At 36.7% G+C, this 27,764-nt stretch overlaps 1 long non-coding RNA gene across 1 annotated transcript; it reads left to right on the top strand.

Annotated features, from left to right (window-relative positions):
- Positions 1-8,915: 8,915 nt before the first annotated feature.
- On the top strand, positions 8,916-26,076 carry LOC105446297. Its single transcript, XR_004062100.1, has 3 exons — positions 8,916-8,996; positions 9,137-9,459; positions 23,824-26,076. It is a non-coding gene; the product is annotated as an uncharacterized LOC105446297 (long non-coding RNA).
- The last annotated feature ends 1,688 nt before the right edge of the window (positions 26,077-27,764 follow it).

The raw sequence follows: 27,764 nt of genomic DNA, 5'->3' as shown, positions 1-27,764 counted from the left end.
GAAGGCTTTGAATCTACTTGCTCATGTACAATAGAATTTTTTGCTTCGTAATTCCCCGTGTACGAACGCAGGTGGAACCACAATAAGTGCTCTCAGCAGGACTTCATTAGCTTGGCGTAAAGAGATCATTACTATTCGTAAGTTAGGTTTAACTGATCTTTATCGTCTGATCTACAGATTACGTATTTAAATAATGAGACACTTACGCTTGCAGAGTGCAGAGTACACATAGAGTTACTTGCTCCGTCGATCTCCCTTTCTTTCTTTCTCTCTCTCTCTCTCTACATTTCCCTCTATCTTTCTCTCTATTGCTTCCACTCTTTAAGCGTCTTTTCTCTCTTTCCCTTCTCTCTCTTTCTCTTTCTCTTTCTCTCTCTTTCCTTCTTTCTCCTTATTTTTCTTTTTTTTCTTTGCCATTCTTACTCTCCTACTTCATCAGATAAGTATAAAATACCCTGTTCTCTTACCCTAAGCTTCTTTTTAATTCCCTTTTCCGTTATGTAATTGATTCACTCAGCTTATTAATCCTCCTCCCTTTCTTCCAAACCGTCCTTCCTTTTCTCTTCATTTCTCCATTATAGTTTCATTATGTTTCCCTTTTATTGACGTTTCATTCATTGTGGCCTTTTTTCTTCTAACACACTAGTCACTTCTCTTTTAACTCATATATCGCTCCTTTTCTTTGACTTGCAGTGTCATGAATCTTTGATTTTTATTAGTTTCACGTAACATCAGGAACATGTATTAGAAGAAAAACAAGGGCCGGCTTGCCCACTGAGATTATACATTCTTTTCTTTCTTTTTTCTTTGCTAAAGTCGATTTAAATTCTTTTATCAGAAGCCGTAAAACATCGAAAAGGATATAGCTGATTATAAAATTGTAAAAATGTTGAACAATCTACTTTCTAAACGCCAGTAAACACATGCTAGAAAATGGGGCAAGTTAAACACACCTATAATTTTGGCTTCAAAAATTTAAGTTGAACGCTTCATTTCAACCTTGCTATATTACGTTAGGTATCATTTACTGTTTCTGAGTTGATTTTGAACAATTTGTTGTTACAACTTTAATTTATTTATGTTCTAAAATAGCAAAACAAACACATCAGTTTTTAATACCATTTCAATTTCATCAAAGATGAGACATCTATCCACGGTTGTAGGCTTTATGCTTTCAGCGTGGATAAACAGATAAAAGTAGAAATTAACTGGAATTAATGAGCTTTTAGGCAACAAACTGACTTTCTTTCAAAACTACGGATAGGGGGAATGCATTTATTGAAGATAGAAAAGAATATTATCGCCTTTAGCATTACTGACACATTGTACTTTAAGAAAAAAACAAAAGCACTGTGGCCATGTAATCTAAAGATATCCTTTCCTCTTACTATGGACAGAGGCCAAGTATGAGAGCTCGAGAATATCTCAAAACAGGAAATGTTATTCTTAAAATCCAAAAATATGAATTATAAGTAAAAGTTCACGTAAGTCCCCAAGAAGGGAATAACAATTGTTAATATGGTAGAATAGACAAGCTAATATAAACGTTGCCTCATAGTAAGAAAGGCGAAACGGTTCTTGTTATATTGATGTGTCTTTTTTTGCTTGGTTACCTGGACAAGCATAATTTAAATTGAGTCTCTCGTCATCGCTTTTAATATTTAATAATACATTTTCATTAATTTTGAGCCCGTTACCATACTTTTCCATCATGTCCATTTTTTCCTCCTGGATATTCTTTATAGACATTAATCTTCTCACGTTACGTAAAACACTCAACGCTCGCCGCATTTTTACTATGGATTTATGAGGCAAACGCCAACAAGTACAACCAACGAGACAGAACCGGAGTTGAATTTCCAAACAATTTACGGCGCACTTCCTTGGGTGATGCAGTTCTTCGTGATCAATTTGAAAATTTGCTAATTTTAGTTGTCTGCATTAATTAAGGTAGAAGGAACGTTGTAATTAACAGGGCGACGGTGTCTTTCATTGCTTCATAAAGAGGGACCTAAATCATAAAAGGGTTTGCAAATACTAGCAAATGGGATGACCATTATGCCTGTATTTCAATATCATTCGAAATAATTCTCGCTACTCTGTTAGTATTCGTGTTCTCTGCCTCCTCTCTCTTTCTCCCTCTATCTCTCTCTCTCTCTCTCTTTCAAATTTTTAAAAATCAAGATTAATTTCTGCTTTCACTTGAAGTAAGTGATATAGCACTATACTTTCAGTATAAGAAGCATAGATAGTTTTTAACATTTCGTGTTCTGAAATTGTGGACGAAAACAGTGTTCTGAATTTTAGACGAATGAAAAGCATTAAAATGAAAATACCAGATAAAAATTCTTAGACAAAAAAATTTCTTCGGAATACCATCTTCTACCCAGTGTGCTTTTGTTCTTCAAAATGAGTTTATAGTATACAATTTACAGGTTACGCATTTTTTCAGTTACCAGTACACAAGCGTCGCATGGTAGTCGTGATGTAATATGAAGTTACCGTATTCAAGCGTCGCATGGTAGTCGTGATGTAATATGAAGTTACCGTATTCAAGCGTCGCATGGTAGTCGTGATGTAATATGAAGTTACCGTATTCAATCGTCGCATGGTAGTCGTGATATATGAAGTTACCGTATTCAATCGTCGCATGGTAGTTGTGATATATCAAGTTACCGTATACATTTTCCGTTTCCATGTCTACTTAAAGTATGTCTGTGAGAAGGAAATGTTGATATGAAGCAAAAAGGTATATTTCTAAGTGGAAATCGTAACAGAGAAATAAACACGGGGGCTGTGGGTAAGTGATAGTGATAGAAATTGACGAGAGAAAAAAAGGTTTATAGAGAGAGAGAAGACAAAAAGAGAGAGAACAAACTTGTTCTACCATTACTGCGTTCTTTGAGGTCCAAGAACGCCGTCTGTGATCAGCATTTTTAAGTGCTCGTGATGAGTTCTATATTGAAGTAATAAAGGGAAGTCAGTGTGCATCCAATTTCAAGAAAATGTGTGTCCGGATCGAACGAGGCATAATGGATGGAATTAGGTTACCAGTGCTATAGGTGAATGCTCCAGACCCTTCCTTCTCATGTGCCTCTAGCAACGAAGATTGAAAGGGTGTAGTCATATAGCCAACTCTTCAAAAGTTACAATAAATATATCCAGCTAATTGAATTCGAGTTTACGCAACCTTATGAGTTTGTAAGTCATATCCAAGTGTTCAAAATTTACAATAAATATATCCAGCTAACTGAATTCGAGTTTACGCAACCTTATCAGTTTGTAAGGATAAGGGCTTTTGTGAAGTTCATTCCAATCCAATGTGATCCTCAAATTTGTAGAGCTTCAAATATGGTTGCAGAAAAGAATAAATATATCATGTCAAGAATTTCGCTTGTGCACAGCCCATTACAAGAACCCACCTAACCACCCATGCGCACATGCACGCACATGTACATGACACACCCAAATCATATAATGCTTAGTTGCGATATTTCATTGTTTGGCCAGACGAATATCAAATTTGAGCTTTGCTATTTTATCTAGATGACAGATTTTACAACCATGTTAATGAAATAACCGCGTTAGCTGAATCCTTGGTAGCACATAGTTATGAAGGTTTCTGCCTATATGATTGTGTACAATTCAAATCTTAAAATAGCAGTGGTATAAGGTCATAAGGCGTGAAAACACTTGAAGTTTGCATAATGGTTTCCGATATTAATGGCGCTTCTGCTACTTCAGATGCGATGTGAATCAGGAGAGATGGTGGAAGGATGCATCTCCATTCAACTATCCCCGGGGGATGCATAATATTTCTCGACCTCAAAATGTACGCCTACATTTTGATCGGTGTTTCTATTCTTTTCTAATCCTTCTCATCATCTACAAAACGATCATAAAGACTTCCAGGGGAAAGTTACCTATATGCAATTCAACCTTCCCCTTCAGAAATGTCCGAACATACAGTGACGTATTATTATTTCTATGGGATATACAATACCGTATTGAAATATCCCTTGCGTCGAATTCTCAAAAATCTGTGCGAGCTTGTTTTATGATTCTAGCTGTAATCAGAGGTCCTTGGTTGATGATATCAAAAAAACACACACACGCGAACTGACCTATTATACTCCATGTATTCGCTCAATCAATCGTAAACGGAATTTACCAATCAAACTGAAAGTTTTCACAACTGCATAAGTATTATGTCTTGCCATTATTCGATTTGCATGATTATGTTTAATTCAATTCACAGTTTGCTGATATTAACGAGTTTTCTACAAGCGTTGAATTCAAAGTGCCGATTAAACATCGAATTTTATTAAACGGCTAAATTAATTTCTAGTTAATTCATTAGCAAAGAACATTGAGAAGAATGATCTATTGGTATAAACGCATTAGTTAAATTGTAAATAATAATTAGTAAAATATCATTGCATACTAATGGCGTGTACGAAATTTTGGTCATATTAGACGTTTGGGCAGAAATGGGTCATTCCATGCTAGATTTTATATTGAACTTCACACCAGATCAAAGTGTCTGCAATGAAGACTCAATCCAAAATAATCTCCCAACCAGGCAAGCCGACTACCGGGAATTGATGAACTTGATACACTCTCTTCATACCTGAGAAAAAGCTTAGTGTTGCATAGTATGTTAGGTTTGAAACCATACATAAACATTGACTCTTTTAAGTGTTTAGTTCCTAGCTGTTTCCCGTGGGTGTAGGCTGAGTGGAAGGGGGCGTGGAAGGAGAACAACAAAATAGTCCCTTGGTGTGGGTGGTTTCATAGGATAAACCTAGTCATTATTTGTCTGCTTGCGTCAGCTACAGAGAAACAACAGACAGATCAATGGTGAAGGCAAATGACAAACAGATAAAGAAAAACAGAACGCTGTATATAGCACCGTCAACAACCGGTAGTGACGCCTTCTTATTCCCAGAAGTCACGTGACATTGTAAGCACCAATAAGCAATGAGGTGCGGATCGTGTCTTCGCGTTCATTAGGCCTTCACATGTGTCACAGTTTCTGAAAACGTTAGCGGAATGAAAATCTAGGAAAAAGGGAAATAATACTTCATACATTATACACATACCCTCAGTGAAAATAATGCTGCATTTTAGGTTCAGTTTTTGGATGATTAATATGATACGACACGAACGTTTAATGTATTCCTTGTGTTAAACTATGTGATCGATATTGCTTTCTTATATCTAATTGTAATTTACATTTTATATTTCGTAGATTAATTTTGTTATACCAACGGTCTTAATTCAAAATTCGAATTAAAAAATGTCTCATAAATTATATTTTTGTTCCCCCTCATTTGAATGTACTTTTTGGAGTTTAATGTTTCCACACCTTGCTAAATTTATACGTCTTGATCTCAATTAATTTCAACTAATTTTGTATCAATACTATTATTAAATGTTCATATATCATTTAAAGTTCCACCAAGCTCTATGATCATACTGGGTGCATTAAACAAAAATGAAGCCATAATTATTAGGATATGAAGAGGAGGACATGTGTATGTAATATTCGTTTGCTACGAACCCTAACGCGAGCTGTGACTAAAGCTATGGGTATAAATGTAAAAATGTTATGTAGAAAACAGCCTTCTGGCTCATCAATAAGGAATTGAATCAAAACAAATATTTTGTAAGATCTTGAAAGCAACGTGTCTCAGACACGCAGCATGAATACACAATATTAGTATCCTTCGTGTAACAAACTGGAACTTGAAACTTAAACAGTATTCTAATTAAATAAAGACATTAAAAAAGACCGGTATGGCGTGTGTACGTGTGCTTATTCACACAGTAAAATTGGGATAAGTAAATTCCCTTCCTGTTCTCCGCTGAGGTTGATTAATGATAAGGGAATCGCGTAGAACACACTCTTAAAGGTCTACTAGTTACTGAGAAGAGATCAATGTCACCCATGTTACGCAACGGCAACGCGAAACATGGGACAGTTGCACGTGCGCACGACGCTGAGCCAAAATAAGACTCTGCACACTTCTGGAAATTTTCTAATCACTTGATCACCCGACATCGATCAATATTTATCACAATCTGTTGCATTCTGTGTTATGATTGGATGACATCGTGATGGTCATCCCGTTCCAAATTGCCAACCTCAATGTTGTTTTGAGTATGATTTATGCTGATATTCGTATCTGACGAGTCAGAATGCTTGATTAATAATGAACATAATGACTTTTTTCCCAATTAAATTCTAGCTTATTGCATTTTAGATTTTAACCCTCAATCAATTTATTATATGAGAAATGTGCTCATGTTTAGAGAAAAGAGACAAGACTTTTATTTATTTGCTATGTTTTTATCTTCAAAATATCGTATTGAGTACAAAGGAGACAGAGGGGTACATCTTCTGAATAGAGGGGAAAGTCTGCCTCTTCGAAAGAAATGAAGCATTTAACATTCGAATTTCCGGTCTTTACCAGGGGGTAAGAGGACACTTTTTTTTTTTTTTTTTTTTTTTTTTTTTTGGGGGGGGGGGGGGGTCTCGAAATTTGAAAAATTGACATTTTGCTCCGTTGGGGGGGGGGGTAAGGTCGCCTTTTTTTAGGTCAGCCGTGGGAATAATTTTTTTTTTTTTTTAATTATTATTAACAAAAAAAACAAAAAAAAACAAAGGGGGGGTTGGGGTTTTTGTTAGGGGGCGTTTATACACATAAAAATACCAAGGGGGGGTTAACCCCCCTCCCCCCCCCCCCCCCCCGCGTACGCGCCTGTAACATATCATCAGTGTTTTTTAAAAGAAGACAAGTTGAGTCATTTCATGAAGTAAATCTCTCTCTCTAAATGTACGTGTGGTTTTCGGCAGACAGTGGTGATCTCATTATTAAAGGTGAGAATCTTTGGTTTTTCTGGCGAGCCGAGTAATGGAAGTTAGTGGTTGTTCGTTTTACAAGTGGTTTGTTTCCATTCGTCTTATTACTTCCTGAGAATCGTCCTATGCTTCGATCATAATTGGTCCATTACCCATTCTTCCCTTCGTCTTCATCTTCCTTCCAACTCTCTCTCTCTCTCTCTCTTTCTATCTATCTCTCTCTCTTTCCCCCTCTAAATTGCTCTTTGCCCCATCTCTCTCTCTCTCTCCTCTAAATTGCTCTTTGTCCCATCTCTCTCTCTCTCTCTCTCTCTCTCCTCTAAATTGCTTTGCCCCATCTCTCTCTCTCTCTCCTCTAAATTGCTCTTTGTCCCATCTCTCTCTCTCTCTCTCTCTCTCCTCTAAATTGCTCTTTGCCCCATCTCTCTCTCTCTCTCTCTCCTCTAAATTGCTCTTTGCCCATCTCTCTCTCTCTCTCTCTCCTCTAAATTGCTCTTTGCCCCATCTCTCTCTCTCTCTCTCTCTCTCCTCTAAATTGCTCTTTGCCCATCTCTCTCTCTCTCTCTCTCTCCTCTAAATTGCTCTTTGCCCCATCTCTCTCTCTCTCTCTCTCCTCTAAATTGCTCTTTGCCCATCTCTCTCTCTCTCTCTCTCCTCTAAATTGCTCTTTGCCCCATCTCTCTCTCTCTCTCTCTCTCTCCTCTAAATTGCTCTTTGCCCATCTCTCTCTCTCTCTCTCTCTCTCCTCTAAATTGCTCTTTGCCCATCTCTCTCTCTCTCTCTCTCTCCTCTAAATTGCTCTTTGCCCATCTCTCTCTCTCTCTCTCTCTCCTCTAAATTGCTCTTTGCCCCATCTCTCTCTCTCTCTCTCTCTCTCCTCTAAATTGCTCTTTGCCCATCTCTCTCTCTCCTCTAAATTGCTCTTTGCCCATCTCTCTCTCTCTCTCTCTCTCTCCTCTAAATTGCTCTTTGTCCCATCTCTCTCTCTCTCTCTCCTCTAAATTGCTCTTTGTCCCATCTCTCTCTCTCTCTCTCTCCTCTAAATTGCTCTTTGCCCCCATCTCTCTCTCTCTCTCTCTCTTTCTCCTCTAAATTGCTCTTTGTCCCATCTCTCTCTCTCTCTCTCTCTCCCCTCTAAATTGCTCTTTGCCCCATCTCTCTCTCTCTCTCTCTCTCTCTCCTCTAAATTGCTCTTTGCCCCCATCTCTCTCTTTCCTCTAAATAGCTCTTTGCCCCATCTCATTCTCTCTCTCTCTCTATCTTTCTGTTCAGGACGAACCCCTTTCCATTTTCTGCGCCAATCGACGCAGCTTTTTAGACTTTTAGTGGTTTGAATCCGTAACCATGCAGTGGTCCTCTCCTCACGATGTAGGTAAATGTGTTGGTCGCTCGAGAATAATGTTCTTTTATAGACAGACTATTCTTACACCGAGCGAAGGAGCCAGTTTTAGAATATATAACTCGTTACTTTTACATCCTATATTTTTCCCGTTTTCCTCAAATAAAAGCTTTTAGACATTTATACGTATATCTTAACTGCGAGTGCATGGCTGTGTCTGTTGGCGTGTGTGTGTGTGTGTGTGTGTGTGGGTGTGTGTTTGTAAAATTGTATCGAGACCATTTATTTCTTTGCACCACATGTCATCCATTACCGTTAATGAACTATCAATTTACACCGTCACAGCCATAGAAATTGAGTTAATTTGAAAGTCCGTCGTGATCTCTATTTCTCTTTCACTCTCTTCCAATATTTGATGGCAAATAAAATACAGTACGTCACTTTCTACACGTGTGTAATTGTTGTTTATGGTGCATAAAAGACGGGCGATTCTTACAAATCACCTTCTAGAGAGAGATCATGAACTTGGAATAAATTTCTTTAACAGTTTTTTTTTTCAAGTCCACACTTGAATCCCATGAGCTTGAAGTTCCGGTAACTGTATCGCTTTCCTGTATCGCTTTTCGGCTACTTTTTTCTCTCCTCATAATAAATCGAGAGCTGTTGCATTTTACTGACAACCTACATTCTCTTAGGATGTACCCAGACACGTTTTTCGTCTGCATTTCTGCGTAAACAGATATTCAACTAATATATGTAGCATCTTCTATTTCATTTTGTATAATATCTAAGGTAGGCCTACTAGAATATTTGATAAAAAATGTAAAAAAAATATATATTAAAAAAATAGAATATTTGATAGAAAATTTTATGAAGATTATTGTTAGAATATTGGATAGAACATTCAACATTTTTTTCTTCTTATGTTTCAGACCGCTTAAATTTGCCAAGGCGTATCAATTGAGCAAGGAAACGCTTGAGGACACACTTTGAACACCTTCCCTTTCACTGATCATCCAGGGCGTCGCCGTTCGTTTGTCCATGATGAAGCGATCACTTTGCCAGCTCAGTACAGCCATCCTGCTAGCAGCTTGTCTTCTTCTTCGGTTGGGACAATGCCAACCTGTTGCAGAACAGAGCTCACGTCAGCTTTCTCGCTCTTCGGCTCTTGATAATTACCTCATGCTTCGTGCCCTACTCTCACCCGATAAGACGTTACCGGAGTATCTCTATGGTGATAATTATAACGACATGGGTGAGTATATAACAAATACAAAAATACCTTGTCTTTTACAGAAAAGTAGGTACAGTCATGTAATAATGGATCAACGCTTAGTGTTTATAAAGTATGGAACGTTTTATAATTTACATGCACTTTGAATATTATTATTTGATGTTAAGTAATTCATGACATCATGCAGAGGGAAAATAGAGCTTCGTGGATTTTGTTTGTCCAAGGACCCATTTGAATGCAAATGCTGCAAATGCACAACGTAAAATTCGATTCAGGTTTCAACCAAACAAGTTTCTTTCATCTTTTTCTTCATCCGTAAAAGATTTTTATCTTCAAAATGTTGCTCCAACCTGTCAATCTGAATCATTGCTCTTTTTAGTATTATCTCATCATCTTGACTCATATTGATTAAACTTCAGTGTTACCATGTTTGCAAAATAATGAGAATAAAACTTTGATATACGCGTATTATTATATATATATTCCTCAAAGATCTTCACGTTAAGACAAATTAGTTGTTTCATCCCCAAGTGACATATTTTTGTCGTTATACCAATCCTTAGATTATACTTTGTATACTTTTTTTTTAAATGCTTATCTCATTTTTATATCCCTTTTCTATAAAATCACACTGGTTTTTTATATGTTATAATTTCGTCCTTGTATCTCAAGGAGATTATGCTTTTCAATCCTATTTGCTATATATTACTTTATCATGTCCCCTAATAACGCGGCTGTATCAATGTTGATATAAAAACAATTGGATATAAACCCTATGGGAAATATGCGATACTTGCAAGTGCTAACCCGTGTCTCGTTGTCGCCCTGTAAAACGATACATCATGACTCTCAAACACAGATCTCTACGATTGCAAATTTCGACGAAAATGAAGCCTTGGGCGACTAAAGTCTTGAGATTAAAATCGATTACTTTTCCGTCTTTAAAAAAAATGCACCATCCCAAAATGCATTCCTTTAGTGGTTTTCCGGTATGCGCATCTGCCAAAGCTTTTCTTTGATTAAAAACAATCCATCGTTTTAGCCATTGTGAAAACAATAAGTTGAATTGGGTGAACTAGAAAAATAATCAGACAATTCAGGCTTACGTGACTTTTTGTTTTACATCGAAAATGAATTCTCCTGCATAATTTTTATCTTGAGGCTCAAAATTAAAAAAGCATGTTTGGCAAATCTTATAATAAAAGAAAATATATTTTTCAATCATAAACTTAAAAAAGGAAGAATGTGGTAATTTTGTCTGTAGTAAAAAAAAAATAGATGATATAGTTGTTATATTGGTTCTAGTATACATACATGTACCTTCTCGCCATTTTTTATTTTAATACTAAACATATAGTTATGTTAACTTTCTAAAAGAAATAACGTTCTTGTCGTTTATCTGAGGTTGCTTAAAGTTTAACCACTCTTTTTTCTGCTCTCTTTCGAAGAAACTCAATATCTTGTTTGGATTTCCCTTTCCTCTATATTAAAACTGTTGTGACTCAAAATCAGTCCAATTTTTCATGAGCAATGACTTCATATCACGTACATGACATACCTAGTGAATATATCCCCTTAAAATGAAATGTTTAGATATTTACGTTTGTTTTAAGTTTCTTATACAAACGTCCCCTTAGCATACAGGCCTCTCAACAAGCAATTAAATTGCATTTCGATTTCATCTAATTAATATACACTGCCAACCTTAACTTTTTCTGCGTAAATCAATACTTCTTCGTAACTATTATGAAAGTAAAAAACAAAATCTAAAACGCATATATAATGATATTTAAATAATTTCGTTTTGCCTTCGTGATTACAGTAGATGTATAGCATTAAAGGGGTTAAAGTTTGTGGGAGTATAGAGTTTCTCCATGTTCTTATGTTAGACAATAATCCAATATTAATTTTGAATCAGTGAAATTGTTTACGCTGTCAATACTTTCCTCGAGCAGTTGTAGCGTTAATGTATCTGGATTTTAAACATCCGTCCAGGAAATTTAACCTACTGATTAGAAATCCCCCAGGAAATGTGAGACAAATGAAATGCATGACTGCAGGACAAGGCATTTAATCTCCATATACAATGTTTTTGTTCTATTTTGAATAGAATATATTATTGTTAGATTGTGGTACCGTTTTGTTGGCTGTCATCTGGAAAACGAGACCGTAGGGGGAAAAAGGCTTTACCATTTGATTAATATTCATGCATATCTTTTTAGCAGCTGATTATGATGGGTATACTATTGAAATAATCATCATAATTATGCGTGCATGAAAAGCCCGTTGGCAAATATTGTCAAAAATAAGACTTTACTAGCATATCTCATTAAACAAAATATATTCTAAAATCTCATGACGAAATGGACAAGCTTCGGGCATTTTAAGATGTTAATAAGACTTCCTGTATGTTTACTAGCATATCTCATTAAACAAATATATTCTAAAATCTCATGACGAAATGGACAAGCTTCAGGCATTTTAAGGTGTTAATAAGACTTCTTATATGTTTACTAGCATATCTCATTAAACAAAATATATTATACAATTTTCACGGCGAAATGACCAAGCTTCAGGCATTTTAAGGTGTTTCTAGTTAAAGACGCCCATTGAGTGACATATCACTTCTCCAAGCGGAATATAAATAGCATTTATCAAAGATAAACACAGTAAAGCATTCAACAAATAGAATGTAAGGAGCCTTTCTTTTCGACGTTAAGGCCCGGTCACACAGCCTTTCGCGTCTGTATCGCGGGTAAAATTTCGCGATTTTATTTTGCCCGCGGTTGCCCGTGGTGGAAAAATGTGCAAAATTGGCTTACCCGCGGTTTACCCGTGGTATGCCCGCGGAACAGACGCCGGCGACTGTTCCGCGTCCTTATCGCGGGTGAAGCGCGGCGGTACCGCGGCCTACCACGCTTACACGCGGTACACACGCTAATGCACGTGATAACAACGCGGTACAGACGCGGAACAAACGTGATATGACCGTACTCCACCCGCGATTACCCGCTAAAATTTCGCGTCCAATTCCGCGTGTAACCACGTCTTAACCGCGGCCGTAGCACGTCCTAGCACGTTCGTTCCGCGTCTGTACCGCGTCTGTACCGCGTCTTTACCGCGTGTGCACCACGTGTACCGCCCGCGATTACCCGCGGTCTAAATTTTTGGGCAGCCCAAAACTTTTTCGCGCGGCCAACCGCGTGTGAATTTCTTACCGCGTGTAACGACGGGTAAAGTACGGCTGTATCGCGTCTTTATGGCGACCTCAAAGCGTCCAACAGCGTCTGCTTCACGGGCAGAAATTTTTGGCCGTGATTCGGCCGCGATACGCCCGTAAAGGGCTGTGTGACCGGGCCTTTAGGGACTTTTAGATTGAGTGGACGAGAAAACGACTGATCATGCGTATCAACGTACTTAACTGCCCATGTTGACTACAATTAGAAATCTTTTAGAAATCTTCGACGATATACATGCATGCAGGAAGTAACACTATGAACATCACGGACAAAGAAAGAGGACAAAATATACAGTTCCTCATTCTACCCTCAACAAAAGAACATTCCTTCACTGCTATTATGTAAAAATGTGTAGAACAGGTGAATATGCATGTGACACCTGTTCTACAAATTTTTACATATAGCAGGGAAGGGATGTTCCTTTGTCTACCTGAGGAACTATATATTTTATGCGCACGCGGTATACTAGTACCTTGAGCATGTACAGGCGCTGTATAAATATCAATATGTATGTATGTATGTATGTTCTAGATTTAGGAAAATCAAGGTTGACACATTCTCGATCGCCGACTGAGACGACGTAACGCATGCGCAGTGCCTTAAAATAACGTCACACATTGCAGTCAAAGCTGTTGACGTGCAAATCTAAAAGTCCCTATTGGTAGGCTTCTGCGACGCACGTATTCGTTCATTTCTAGATCGCAATGATCGCAAATCGCAAATCACAATGAACTGTGTAGTGGTATACAAGGATACTTGATATTCAGAAACAAGAGTTGATCAATGTAAGGCAAACCCCTTTACCTTAATGGGTAAGTGTCGATCAAAGGGGGAAAGCTATAGAATGGACCCATGTGTATTAGGTACAGTACTGCTCACTCGATCCCGTCAAATTCCTAAATTCTATTTTTCAGGCAACTGTGACTTCATATTCGGGTAATTAGGTGACCAAATATTCTTCTGTTTAGGCAATGTAATCTTAATATCCTATTTAGTTTATTTTGAGAACGAAGTGATATTTATAGCACACAAAACGTATCCTTTTTTTTAAACAAACTATAAAGTCGATATTCGATCAAGAGGCATCAACGACTCCCCCCCCCCCCCCCCTCCCCCACCCAATGAAATGTAACCTTACGCTTATGTCCACTTCTTTCCACTTAGTAAGTTCATTTATGTCCTCCTATGCTGTGAATATTTCGAGTCAACTTAAGGAAAGTTAGACGCCTCCCTCACGCTCACGAGCCCCCCCCCCCCCCCCCCCCCCCACCCGGGGCGACAATGTGCCTCTACGCTTTTAGTGGACAGCTTTCCGTGCAATAAGTCACTGTGTATCACCATATACCTACTATACGGTGAATGCCTCGGGTCGACTTCATGTGAACCTGGTGCTTGATCCATGTCCCTGCAATTTCCGCCAAAGAGGAAGATGTTTGAAAATAATCACTTTCAAGATTTGTCACAGATCCGTCATGAACCATGTTTGAAATCACGTCCACACCATCAAAGCCTTTCATTCACGTCATTCGATGCCAAGTGCAAATCTACAACCAGGATCACTTTGCAAATTAGAAGAATATATTACACCTGGTTTCATTTCATGAGGATAATTTGAGGTAGGAATGAAATCAAGGTCTGTTTCCTGGCAGCGAGATGTCTCTTGGTTTCCTCAGAATTATGTCTTTTGCGATTATTTTCAGGATGACCCCCAATACGGATGTGGTTTGAGTATTCTATTCAATCAACAAGAATTGAGATGTCTAAATCTAGGACATGTTCTATTATTTTGAGAAACATATATGTATTTGTGTTTATTACATCCCCATGTTTCGATGTGTTTCTTGTTTTTTTTATTATGCATACATCTTTAGTCCTTCTGACGGTTGACTGCTGGAGGTGAACTTCGGTTTTATTTCTTATCATCTAATATTTAGTTTTTCATGTTTTCACCAGACAAGTTGTATCTATTTAGTTCCAATATTTGTCAAATTACATCTAGATTTGTCCACATATAATTTAGATATACTAAACTTGTGTATGTGTTTCGAACTCGGAATCGAACGCTTCAATAGACCTCTCACATCATTCGGTATAAAGATAAATGAAATTTGGTTGCATTTCTCTCAGATTTTTTGTAACGAAAAGTGGGGTGTTCTCCGGGTGTTTTCAACCGTATACTGCTTTCACATTAGTCGGGGCGTTAATCACTGATTGATAATGTGTATTTAGTAGTGGTTCTCGTACAGGAATTATATGGATTTAGGTTCAACAAGTGGTTGCAACCAATGGAAACAAATACGCAGTGTTCAAGATCGTTAATAATGCCGATGTACAACTAATAGCAACATTCAGGATATTCAGGGCTCGATGTTATGGTGATTAATCAACACGTGTGTTTTTCACATTCATCACACATTTTGATTATTTCATCATATTGTCATGTGAAAACAGACGCCATTTCCAGGCAAGTTGATTTTCCGTCCATTTCTAGCCTAGCTTACGTGATCACTTCAGCAGGATGAAAAACAACCTTAAAGTAGGGCGCACTTGAATCTCTCCGTCTCTGTATTTCTCTTTTTGATCTCTCTCTCTCTCTCTCTCTCTCTCTCTCCCTCCCTCTCTCTCTCTCTCTCTCTCCCTCCCTCTCTCCCTCCCTTTTATACCCTCTCCTCCAATTATTGTATTTGCCATGGTATTGCTCTTAGCTCGTCGTTCATATTATGTTCACACATTAGTGGGAGGCGTGATTACTTACCCACGTTGTATCATGTGCTTATTTTGCTCTTCAAAGTAACCATCAATCTGCTCCAGAATGGATGAGGCTATGACAGGCTCTTGACTAACCCGCTCTCTGTTTGGTCTTTCACTCCACAAAGAAATTAGTTGTGCATTTGTGGTGTTTGCTTGCATTAATTTCTGAGTCGACATAACGAGGGGGAAATTGGATTTTGTTGGAGCACGGACTGGTTTATGTTTCCCCAGCCTTGATATCTCTACTATACTGCCGACATGTTCGTCAGATCATGCACTGAGCTAACGTAGCTTTTATTTTTCCTCCCATGGCAAATTATACAGTCCGAATCACATATATCAAAATAAGCATCTCCAACAGACTGATTATTAACTTGAAATGTAAATGTTCTTCAAATTTACGTTGTCAAAAAGGTTTTCCTATCTGCGGGTTACAAAATTGTTTGTTCATGCTTTATGGAGCTTATAGGGTTTTGTTTTAATCAGTTAATTAGTAGTAATGGCCTCTTACCTAATAGTCGCGACATCAGGCCGTGATTACATTGAGGGGACAAGGTCGACTTATAGAATAATCAGACACAAACGTACACATGGTGGAAATAATGAAAAATTTACATGTCTTATCAAAATAGATTTAGTAGTAGTGCAAATAATATCATGGACAGTGGTAGCATTTCCTTTACTAGAGGGTTTATAGTTTTAAAAATCTATAAATTCTTCGTTTTCAGTTGTCTTTATGGCAGTCTGCTAATTGCACTTCAAAAGAGACAGGCAGAATTCTGTTATAGGATGTCTTAACGATGATATCACATAATTGGTGACAGTTATGTCGCAAGGCTTCTTAGTTATCAGTTCAGAGCGATTTGATATACATTCGGCACGCTAGAAGGCATGCTCTACAATGATGTAATTAGTTGACCAAGATAGCATCAGCGACCTGGATGTTAAGGTAACAAAGTAATATCGGGAATTACAAGTTTTTGTTGGATGATGGCAGCAGCCAGAAGGTTCAATTTAATGTCAGTCGCAGATCGTATTTCTAGAGGGGCTGTTGTTTCCTAATCAAGACAGAAACGATGAAGGCCCCACAATAGGTTACAAGTTGTATCTTACCGTTCGTTCAAAGATTTAGGGTTTAGGTATCTTCCGGTTTCATATACATTCTAAATCCGGTTTTTAAATTTGAAAGATGAAAGGAAATACATATAGAATCATAAACCTGTTATATTCTATTTGTACTCGAGTTATTAAGTTGTCAAAAGGAGATTGACTGGCGTAATTGGATCGTCGTCTGAATTTCGTCATGCCCATGGGTTCGAGTCCCGCTCTGAGCAGACAAAGATGCAAATAATTATGATTGTCGCCGCGTTGTGTGTATATAGTGATTCCCTCCGTTTCCGGTACATGTTCAGATTCAGGGGGAACAGTTCCTCGGACAGAATGCTTGCTGGAAGCCCCGTGTGTAGGAGAGTCACACCCTGTACACGCTGATACTCTACACTTCTCGCAAAGAGTAGGGTGTAAACCTGGTGCTTAGTGTGCCTGCATACTCATAATATCTCTCTCTCTCTATTTCGCTATCTCTCCCTCTCTCTCTCTTATACAACAAGTTTATTTGTACTTCACCTTTGATTTGGTATTTCCTTAGTTTAGAATAATAATGTTGACCAATTATATTCTTAAACTCATTGTTTAGCTTTGTTCTTTTTGATCACATTATTAAGTTTGAAGTTTGACCCGATGTACAAGGTTTTAATAGTGTAAAGGCAATACAAAGTTAGGTATGGGGTCATGAATTTGGTTCAAATTAACATAATTATTGGAAGCATATATGCGATCCTACAATATTCAGTGATCGTTGTCGCGGTTGAAATCGAGTCTAAAGTTATGAAATTGTAAATAATAAACTCTTTATGTCGTATAGCTCCAAGGTCAAGATATTAATTTAGCTATCAAACAATTTTTGTTGACTAAAATCAACCGATTAGCTATTCCCGTTTGGAAATTATATATCACAACTACATATTCTGAGATTTGCATGGTCGCATCTACCATTGTACGGCCGTAGGTGCTATTTAAAATTTATCAAAATTTACCGGGAGCACCGGTAAATCTTTATATTTAATTTTTCTCGAAAGCAGAAGTGTTTAGGGGCAAAATGTTCTAGTGCTTATAATACATCCACAGGGGCATCCAAATATATTAAAATTGTAAAGAATCACTATCCACCCAATTTTCAAAATTTCCCAAAACTTTGTATTACCTTTAATGTACGCTTTTCACACGATACACGATACCGTTGACGGTGCAGCTACTTGATTACCTGAGTGCTTTAGAATCGTGTTTGAAATCATAAGTGAGCGGAATAAATGGGGGCGTGTTCCCTCCCCCCCCCCCCCCTTGGCGAGAAAGGGAACAAGGAGAGAAGAAAAAGCAACGAGAAAAGAATATGATACAGCCCCTCCCACCTCCAACACCCCGCCCCATCTCGATCATTAGACCACAGGCCATCAATGATAATAATCACAATGATGACAACATTTCCAAAAAGCGTATTACTTTTTTTACGGGACATACACTGTCTATAAGGTTCTGAAACGAGCTGCAATGGAAAACATCCAAATTATTCTTACACTCACATGTAATTACTCCAATTTAGATTCATTATTTATTTAATGATAAAGTTGAGTTCTGGTTATGCCATTGCATTGTGAAAGAAAAGGTGTGGAATGGATCAGAAAAAGTTGATCATGTAGCATGTAAGTATTGGTGTGTACTGCAAGGTTCTGGAGTCATCAAAATCATAATAAATTTGGCCCAGTCTTGGCAAAGAGAACTGTAGTATCTCTTTGGTTTTATCTTTCTATGCTCATTACTCAGCCAGTATACATTTTCTACCAAAATTGTTTGGCAAATCTTGAACATTCAGTGTAAGTTTCGTTTGATTTTGTATCTTTTTTTACCAGATCTCAAGTTTGCCTTTAAAGATAGCAGTTCAGACTTTAAAGTGTATTCGTATTTATTAACTTAATTAAAGCTTGAAGCTCTGAAGTGTGTGTATTCTTTTGTGCTTTTCCCTTAGATCCTCTCACTTTCACATAAGATGTTAACTTTTATGAACTAAAGATGTTTCTCTCATAATATATCGAGACTATTCCCCCTTTATCCAATAACGAACTTAATGATTTAACAAGGATGCTGATGTATTCCTCTCGATATTGAATGACTAATGATTCATAAACGCCACAGCAAACGGGTCATCACAAATACATCAAACAAATTACCCTCAGGTCTCTCATCTAGGCAATGTTATTAATGACGATCGTCGTTTTAATGTTCAGTAATCTTATAGTCTGTATCAACTTGATCGAACAGATGATAAAAATGTCATTAAACTGACATCGAATCACACGTTCATGAGACTGTTTATGATAGAGTACTGTTCGAGCTAACTGAGCATGTAGACTCCAAGACGTATTAGCGATCCCACGTCTTAATGATAGTTCTCACCGATATGGGAGATTAGGTACAGCAAATTTTAGATATCAATCTCATTTTGATGATACATGATCAACGCTGTATTTTTAAGAACTCTGCGTCATTACTTTAATAGAACTGTGTTGTCTTGGGTGTCTAGATATACGTAATGCTCTTGATTGGTCGTGTTGGTCATTCTCCAAACGTTTACCGGGAATCCTCGCACACAGGAACATTCTGGTATACGTGACCTGTCCATAGGGCACGTGCTTTAGTCCCCAAAGTGACAGGTCTAACGAGGGTGAAGACATTTATTGATCTGCCACTTAATGCAAATTGAAAAAGATCAATAAATAATGGAGAGCTATCGATCACCTAACCATCGATAGTAGAATCAGTGCCTCGTCTGTCGTCTGCAATGAGCAATTTTCACATCACTATTCCTCCTTGAATTCTGTGTAACGGACTTAACTTTCTCCGAAGAGACGTTTGTATCAGGCAATTGCTTTTCAAGAAGCACTTAAAATGAACGTTTGAACATCTGTTGAGCGAAAATATATGAAATATAAAAATTCTTGGGATTAATGTAGCAAAAAGCGCATTTCCTAAAGAATTGTTTATGTTAAATTAATGTGGAGTAAAGCACATTTGAATATGTTAACTTTATATATCATGTATGCGTCAATGTGCAGTGAAGTGTCATTACATATAATTGATTATCAGCATGTCCATTTCCCTGGTTATATATTGCAGATAACAAATAGGGCCATATTGAAGAAAAACAGATCATCAATAATTTTTAGATATATAACTGAACGTTGCAATGGACATAACGAATTTATGTGAACAATACACATTTCATAATCATTGATACATGAACGTGAGGCTTCATGAAAATATACGAAAATTGGCTTACGAGGAAACTGTGATGAGTTTGAAGCACATAACTTGTAAACTTTTGAATTTATAGACACTAGGAAAATACTAATATCACTCGAATTTCAGCTTGAAGTCTATGGTAAAATAGATTCAAGGCTCAGCATTCAATATACAATCATATAACATGACATTTGTTTTCTGAGAGTCGATATATATTTTACCCCGCTTATTTTGATATCAGACGAAAGTTTACGACCTTCGACAAAAAAAAATAGAATATTTATTAATTTATTTGTAAAAATGTATTTGTTTAATGATATTAGTGTCACATGGGGATGAAGATGCGTCACCATGGAGTCTGATATCCTGATAGGAAATTTCGCCCAGGGATTTAAATGATATCAGAATGCGTGGCCGTACCATTTTCCGTTCCATTTGTTAATCACTTTGTAGGTCAAATTTCACTAATTTGTTAAATATTTAGTTAGCTCGTCACCTTGCTGTTGCCTACTGGGACAACAATCTGTTTGAGGCTAATTCCTCCCATAACTGAGTGTGAAAAAATATTTGCCGCTTAGGAAAACGAGCAAAGCGGCAAATGTATACTCGTTTTTTTATAAGTCAGGGTCTAAGTCACGTGATATAAAGAGGATGATATTGAGTGATTCCATTTGTTTTATCCAAGAATGATTAATCTCTTGATATGGACAATTAATGAGGTCTGTGATACCAGAATAATAATAAGTAAATGGTCGAATCAAGAGATTTTCATTTTGGATGATATAAATGGTCATAAATTATATCCTATGTGACACATTGCACGGAATCGCCCACACTGTACAACCTGGCATCCTACATGGCACCTGTAACTAAATTATACATGTTTTATGTAACAGGTTTTTTTCTGGGCAACAATGAATAAAAATGTACGGTACACCTCTAACGATACCCTGTGTATTAGCAAGGTCGATATTTATATAGAAATACTGTGTACAACGAAAGTATTTTAAAGAAATTTATCCGTTGCGACCTAGGTTTTAAGATATTTAAAAAAGAAGATGATCATGTATATCTCTCTTTCCTTCCTCTCTCTCTCTCGCTCTCTCTCTCTCTCTCTCTCTCTCTCTGCTCTCTCTCTCTCTCTCTCTCTCTCTCTGCTCACTCTCTCTCTCTCTCTCTCTCTCTCTTTCTCTTTCTCCCTTTCAGCCTGTATTCCCAAAGAAAAGACATTCTTAATGGATGAGAGGATCGGGGCTCCTACAGTTTCTTATAACTCCAGCAAACTATTCTAATCATCCCCATAAGATATCACTCTAGGGGATTAACTCGGCAGGACAGAACTAATAACTACGAATGTTCCCTGTTCTTTGAAAAAACTTTAAAACCATTCCGAAATAGAGGGGACTTTGGGTATTTGCAATCATTTTAAGGAATACCTAGAGATTGCCACACACCCTATGGTGTTTCGAAATAAAATCCAATTTGCATCTTGTGGTCTTCAACTGGTGTTTTGCCTTAATCTCTTTAATTTGTCTACCGTTTAATATCCATCAGTGAGGTATTCGTTTTCATATCCCCTTTCGGTGATTTTATCCCCTAAGTCGTTCCCTGTCCGGGAAATCTTTAAAGTATCTTTGTTTATGTGGATGTAGATTTCATTCAGAATATCTTATGAAGGGGCGTATATCATTCGGATCAGGTTTCGCTCGCGAAATAATTATAATGGTTTGTCAGATCTGCTTAATTTTCTTTATGTGTTTTCCAAATTTATCGGTACCAACCCTTTCGTTACCTTTTGGAATACAATATGCGGCATAACGTCTGACGTCATACAACCTTAAAGTATTTCTCCATTACGGTGTTATGATTGTGTTTTCCCGACGGCGTTACTAGTAGATGACGAAAGTGAGTATACACGTCATAGGGGATGATAACATACACTATTCACTAATGGTAATTACAAAATGAAATGGGATAAGGATCTATCTAAAGCCTGACGCTTCCTCAGATCCTCCCATCACAAGGAAGGTATCAAATAAACGGCTGCGATGTTTTGCACATTCAATCTAATCGTATCATTCTAATATGACACATCTCACATTTGGGATGATATTTTATCCACTCTCGCTCATTTTGATATTTGAACGATTGCAGAACAACTGAATAACTTCATACTTTGCTAATACAATTCATATACTATGTTTATTTTTGTTTGCATAATTTCAATCTCTTACATGCACAAGCTACGTGTAGAGCTGAGTGCAGTCTATTGGACCAGTCTATTTTTAAAGTAGTTTCAACATATTGCAAAAACGTCGTGAATAGGGACAATGTAAAGAAAGGATATTTAAGAAAATAGAAAAGCTAGCGCCGGATGCTAATTTTGGTGTTTTTCTTGGGTTTTAAGGCTGACCAATCTCAAAATATTATTTAGTAGTTCGTTCTTATATAGCGCTCTTCAGGAATGCATGCCCTCCCAAAGCGCTTTACAGATATATGAGAGTTACGACTCAAAATTCATTTGTTTCCTTTTCGTAACTCCGTTAATATTAACGGAAGTAACCGATTTAGCCCACATTGCCACCAGTAATGTAATCCAATGCATTGCCATTGGCTTTATTAAATAGGAACTGGCCGATATAGCACCTATTGCTTGTAGTCATGTATGATCTAGTGGAATCGGATGTCGTATTGTTTCGTAGGCTTTTCATAAAAATCAGTTTTATCATACCTTACACTTTAGAGCAATAAAAATGAATTCATAAGTTCGTGTTTTTATTCGAACGTTCTCTTTCTTTCTCTTCAAGTATATTCTTGTACATAATTCATATGCTAATTGAAATGATTCATATCAAAATACAGAAATGTCAATCTTCTAATATTCAGAGTAGGAACACGGTCACAACTAAAAAAAAATTGCATTTCGATCATTTCTATAAAAAGAGGTGAGTGCAGAATAAATGTGATTTTTTCGTTTGACCTGTTGATTATATTTTAAAAAGTCAGTGAAGGTGTCATGTCCACATATTTTTGCCTATGATATGTACATTAAGAGAGATTACCAAATCTTTTAATTGTAATATCTGAAGTAAGGTATTAAATTAATTTCGGATATGAAAAAAATCATAACGACCCGAGTTTTGCCGGTGACTTCATTACACATTAACTAGAATAAACTATATATTATAAGGCAAAGGTAACAGATTTATGACTTTAAAAAGCAAATATTTTCGAACATGGTTTCAGAGGTAAAATGATTAGTCACTATATTACACATGGACTTTGAAACAATATAAATCTCTGGTTATTTTTCATTTTCCGCTCTTTTTGCGGAAGAGCTTTTGAAGTGCACATCACTTTTTTGTGAGAAGTATTTATAGAGATATCTTTAAATTTCGAAGAGAAAAGCGTTTAATTTCATTTTAGGAGAGATGAATATGAATATCATACTGTCAACTGAACAAGGGTTAGGGCCTTTCCGAATCTGTTATTTTATTTACGTATGTAATTTGATAATATTTTGTCTGGTCATAGACACGTCTATGTGAAAATTTATGAATGTGACATAGAATCGAAATGAGAATCAAATATAATATATTTGAATGGGCAGTCCTATCCGCCCTTCCCTTTTTCTCGTTATTTCACGTTCTTACCTAAATGTCAATCTCTCTCTCTCTCTCTCTCTCTCTCTCTCTCTTTCTCTTTCTCTTTTTTCTCTTTGGCCTTGTTGTTTCGCTTGTCCTGTGCTATCCCTAATTTCCCTACATATATGTTTCTCTTTTATTTCCATTCTATTTTTATTATGATTTCATATTAGCCTCTCTCCCTCACACACACAAACACACACACACAAAATAAAAAAATATTTGTCTTTCTCGTATACCTTATAGGCCTTCTAATTGCAAACGAAACAATCAGTGACTGTGAGAAGGCTCTCATTCTTTTGCTTAAACTTAATTATGACACGACTTTGTGTCGTACAACCAAATCCGATATGTCATTGATTATTTGTTTCTTTATTTGTTGTTTTTTATTGCAGAAAGGAGCCGTCGATCTGGGTTTTTGTTGGAATCGTTTAAACCTGTCTCAATGGATGTACTAAGGAGGGTTCTGCAGAGCAAACACGAGGCGGCATTGGCTCAAGCCAGGAATAACATAATTGACAGAAATAATGAAATAATGACCATGCAAGGTAGGAGATGATAGATTTAATTGTAGCTTACGGAGTTTTATTTTGTAAGAAGACGTGCCCACAAATCACTATTTCACAAATCAGCAGTGACAAACAAACCATGCTGTATATTCTTGTTCCAAATATTTGATTTAATTCAGATTATAAATATTAGTTTTTGAAGATGTTGTTCAAGAATCTACTTTGATTTTTGACTGTCTTATCTTTTATATACGAACTTAAATGTAGAAGCAACTCATGGAAAAGTATATCAAAAAGAGAAAGATGTGGGATTTGAGGGCATTTTCTTGAACAATTTTCATTGAGAACATGAAAGTGTAGATAACATATAGCGCTACGATATAGTAAGAGGTCTCTTATAGCTTCAAAGGTTTTCTCACAATAATACTTTCAAGATGGTCTGCAGTGTTGACTAACATCAGGTATTTGGTGGAATCGTGTAATTCTTGGGCTCGCTGTACAGAAAAAAGCTAGCTCTCTTAAAGTCAAAATGAAGAAATATTAGAATAAACATTAACATTGCTATAGCATGGTGGCATAATAAACGTTTTGAGTATTCCTGTGGTTCATCCTCTCACCAACAAGAGGCCCCTTCACTTAGCTATCTATTTAAAGAAGAAAGACTACCAATGATTGAGACAAAGCAGAGAAAGACTATTCTGCTACTAGCTAGGGACCGGGTCAACAGCCGGTAATGTAAATCCATGGGGATTGGAGTCAATCTCGGCCCCATCCCCAGCAACTCTCGCGAGATTCTTTCGATGGGTAGCGAGAGCTCTTCACACGTACCTTGCTGTCCATACAACCTGCATATTGCTTGCAGTATGTATGCCAGGCCATAACTGCATGGTCGGGATTGAAATCACAAGAAATGCACACAACTTTAAAGCAGGTGTTATTGTACAAAATCAGGACAATGATTTAAGAAAACACCGATCATTTGTGATTCGTTTCCCATGTCCAATTCTATTTTTCATAAACTGGGAGCAGGACTGCAGAGTGATATATATATATATGTTGCTGCTGGTAGATCATATAAGAGGGTATATTTGTTAAGGTCACGAAAAAAAATGTAAGTCGTAACGTTAATCACTGTGTTCATAATATTTTGTCATTTACCAATTTACTACATTTTCTTGCATCGATTCTGTGCATCTTATCATGTTTGATTATTTTGATTCAGAAAGAAGTGCAAAGAAAACATGTTGTGCATTGACGAGTCCATTTCTGTATTTCGGTCCAAATTTCTTAAATGTGGTGAAAGTTTATACATTTAGTCGTACTTTGCAACACAGTAGAAATGGGGAGAAAGATAAATTAAAATGTCTTGACATAAGCAAATGTGTATCGGATTCGTTTAGTATGGTTCAATTTCATATTAAACCAAACATTCAGCAACCGTGGCGAAAATAAAAGATTAAGAGAAATCTTTCAAATTGTAAAGGATCTTTTGAAGCGTGTTGTGCTTCATCGATTTATTGTAGTATTTCGTGCTAATAAGTAGGTTGTTTATAAGTTAAGGGTTATATTTCTTTCCTTTTTTATCTATGCGGTCTATACGTACGGCCATCGACTTCGAAAATGTACAATCGTCGTTAACCCAAGTAGTCAGATTTATTCATTTTATCAGACCAGTGTTTCAAGGGGATTTAGTAAAGAAATATTAAACTTAACATGTCATTTCTCATTCAAATTCTAGTCCATGCCATAATTACAGTAATTAGAAAGTTCTTACATTACCAATTTGTGTAGAATACACTCTCTATTATATGATGTTTGTTTTAAAGTTCATAATCAAATTTGCTACAAAGGCCTAGACGAAACATGTTTGCTAAAATAAATGCTCTTTCTATGTATAATGTATTCCAAGGTATGTCACAGTATTTTCCCTCTAACGGTCGGTGTTCATAATGAAGTACGATCGAAATGTATTTCCTCCATTGTTCCCAAACATGCGTACAATTAGGTTCTCTATCAATTAATACACTACCTAAATGCATTTCATAGGGCGAGAATGTTCGAGTTCATTTGCTCCCGTTTTCAAGCTTTTAATATTATATCAAAGAGGTAAAATAATGTCATATTCTGTAATGGTGATGATAAAAAGATACAGCCAGTACACTCTAGCGCTTGAATAGTTCTAGTACTACAAAACAAAAAAAAAGTACAAAGTTATACATGTATATGTATATTTGTGTTTGTTGTTTGGTTGTGGAACACTGAGTTTTTATTATGTGAATTCATCAGCGTGTTCTTTTTCTCCGAGTATTTCATTTGTATTTCCCCCATTATCATCGTGTCTCACTCACTCTCCGTTTTCTATCTATTCTCTTTCACAATATCTCTTTTTCTCTTCCTATCTCTCACTTTCTCTCTCCCCAACTTATTTTCCTATCTTCAAAATTTATCTCATTTCCTGCCTGTCTCTTGTATTATGTCCTTCTGCAGTCAAGCTCTTTAAACAATCATATTGTATCCATTCTTCGCATATATTCGTGACCTTTGTTTGAGAACCCTTAGAGTGATAATGGTAAAAGTTAAATTAATTATGAAGTAAATTATATTGTACCATGAACAGGATATTCCCCGACGCTTCATCTTAAAGTACTTGTATATATCAATTTGTTATTTAAAACTAAATTTATCATGGAAACAAAGTATATTTTCTATGTCATCGTGTGCTATTACGTTCATGTAAACACAATTATTTCTTTATATTTCACATGCTGTATTATTAAATATTTATCATCTGGTCAAAAAATATGATCCACTCCTGTATTATCTGCTTATCATTATTGAGAGGGAAATTATCTGCATGTGGATTTGAATGTGCTTGTGGAGATAGTGTATGCGTTTCTGTGTGTGAGTGTATTTGATAATCTATTAATAAAAAGATCCTCTTGTATTTCTACAATTTCCTTCAGAGCAAGCAACGTTGCTAATCCCTTTCAAAAGTTGAAAGAAAAGACATCTTTTAACACAAAGTATGGATGAAACCACAGGCGTGCTGATAAGGGTGGGGGTTAGGAGGCAGTTGCCCCCTCCCCCAATAAAATTCAAACGTATTTTTTTTCCCTTCTAATTCGATACGTGTAATTTACAAGTGTTGCTGAAATGACATGATTTTCTGGGGGGGGTCACACGTTTTGTAAATTATACCTTTGTAAAGCGGTTGTTGAAAAAGGACAAATTCCCGAATTTACCGTCAGGCAAAGGAAAAGTGTCCCTTTTTACATAGGAAAGAAATTACTTTTCCCTTCAGATAAGCGCAACTTTTTATTTCAAATAGGTGCCGTTTTTCACCTCTGATAATTCCCCTTTTTACTTTGACACGTCCTCCTTCTTTTCTAATAAGTGTCATTTCCCTTAGTATAAGTGCCCCTTTTTCATTATTTATAGCACCTTACAACAGTTTTGTCATTAATTTCGCCTAAAGCTCGCTCGCTATGCCCACTTGCATTTAAGGTTGATTTAATTATGGCTTTTATTAGATATCTCTTCAGTCTTTTATGATTAGATTGTCCTTAAAACCCTAGCAGAATTGTTCCCCCCCCCCTCTTTATAAGATGTAGTTTTTCGCACTGCGACCTCAGAAATCTTACAATTTTAATATATCAGACCATCACACCCATCTGCAATGTACGATGCTTGAGCAGTATCTTTGACCATGTACAAAAAATAAAATCATTCCTGATTTTAAAAAAAATCCCATTATGACACCTGGTGGTGATGCAGATTTCCACCCCCCCCCCCCCCAAAAAAAAAAAAAAAAAAAAAAAAAATTGTTT

The sequence above is a fragment of the Strongylocentrotus purpuratus genome, unplaced genomic scaffold (genome assembly GCF_000002235.5).
Source record: "Strongylocentrotus purpuratus isolate Spur 01 unplaced genomic scaffold, Spur_5.0 spur5_scaffold_7, whole genome shotgun sequence".
In the NCBI taxonomy this organism is placed as follows: Eukaryota; Metazoa; Echinodermata; class Echinoidea; order Camarodonta; family Strongylocentrotidae; genus Strongylocentrotus; species Strongylocentrotus purpuratus.
The sequence above is the reverse complement of the archived record's forward strand: the minus strand, read 5'-3'. Positions and strand labels throughout refer to the sequence as shown.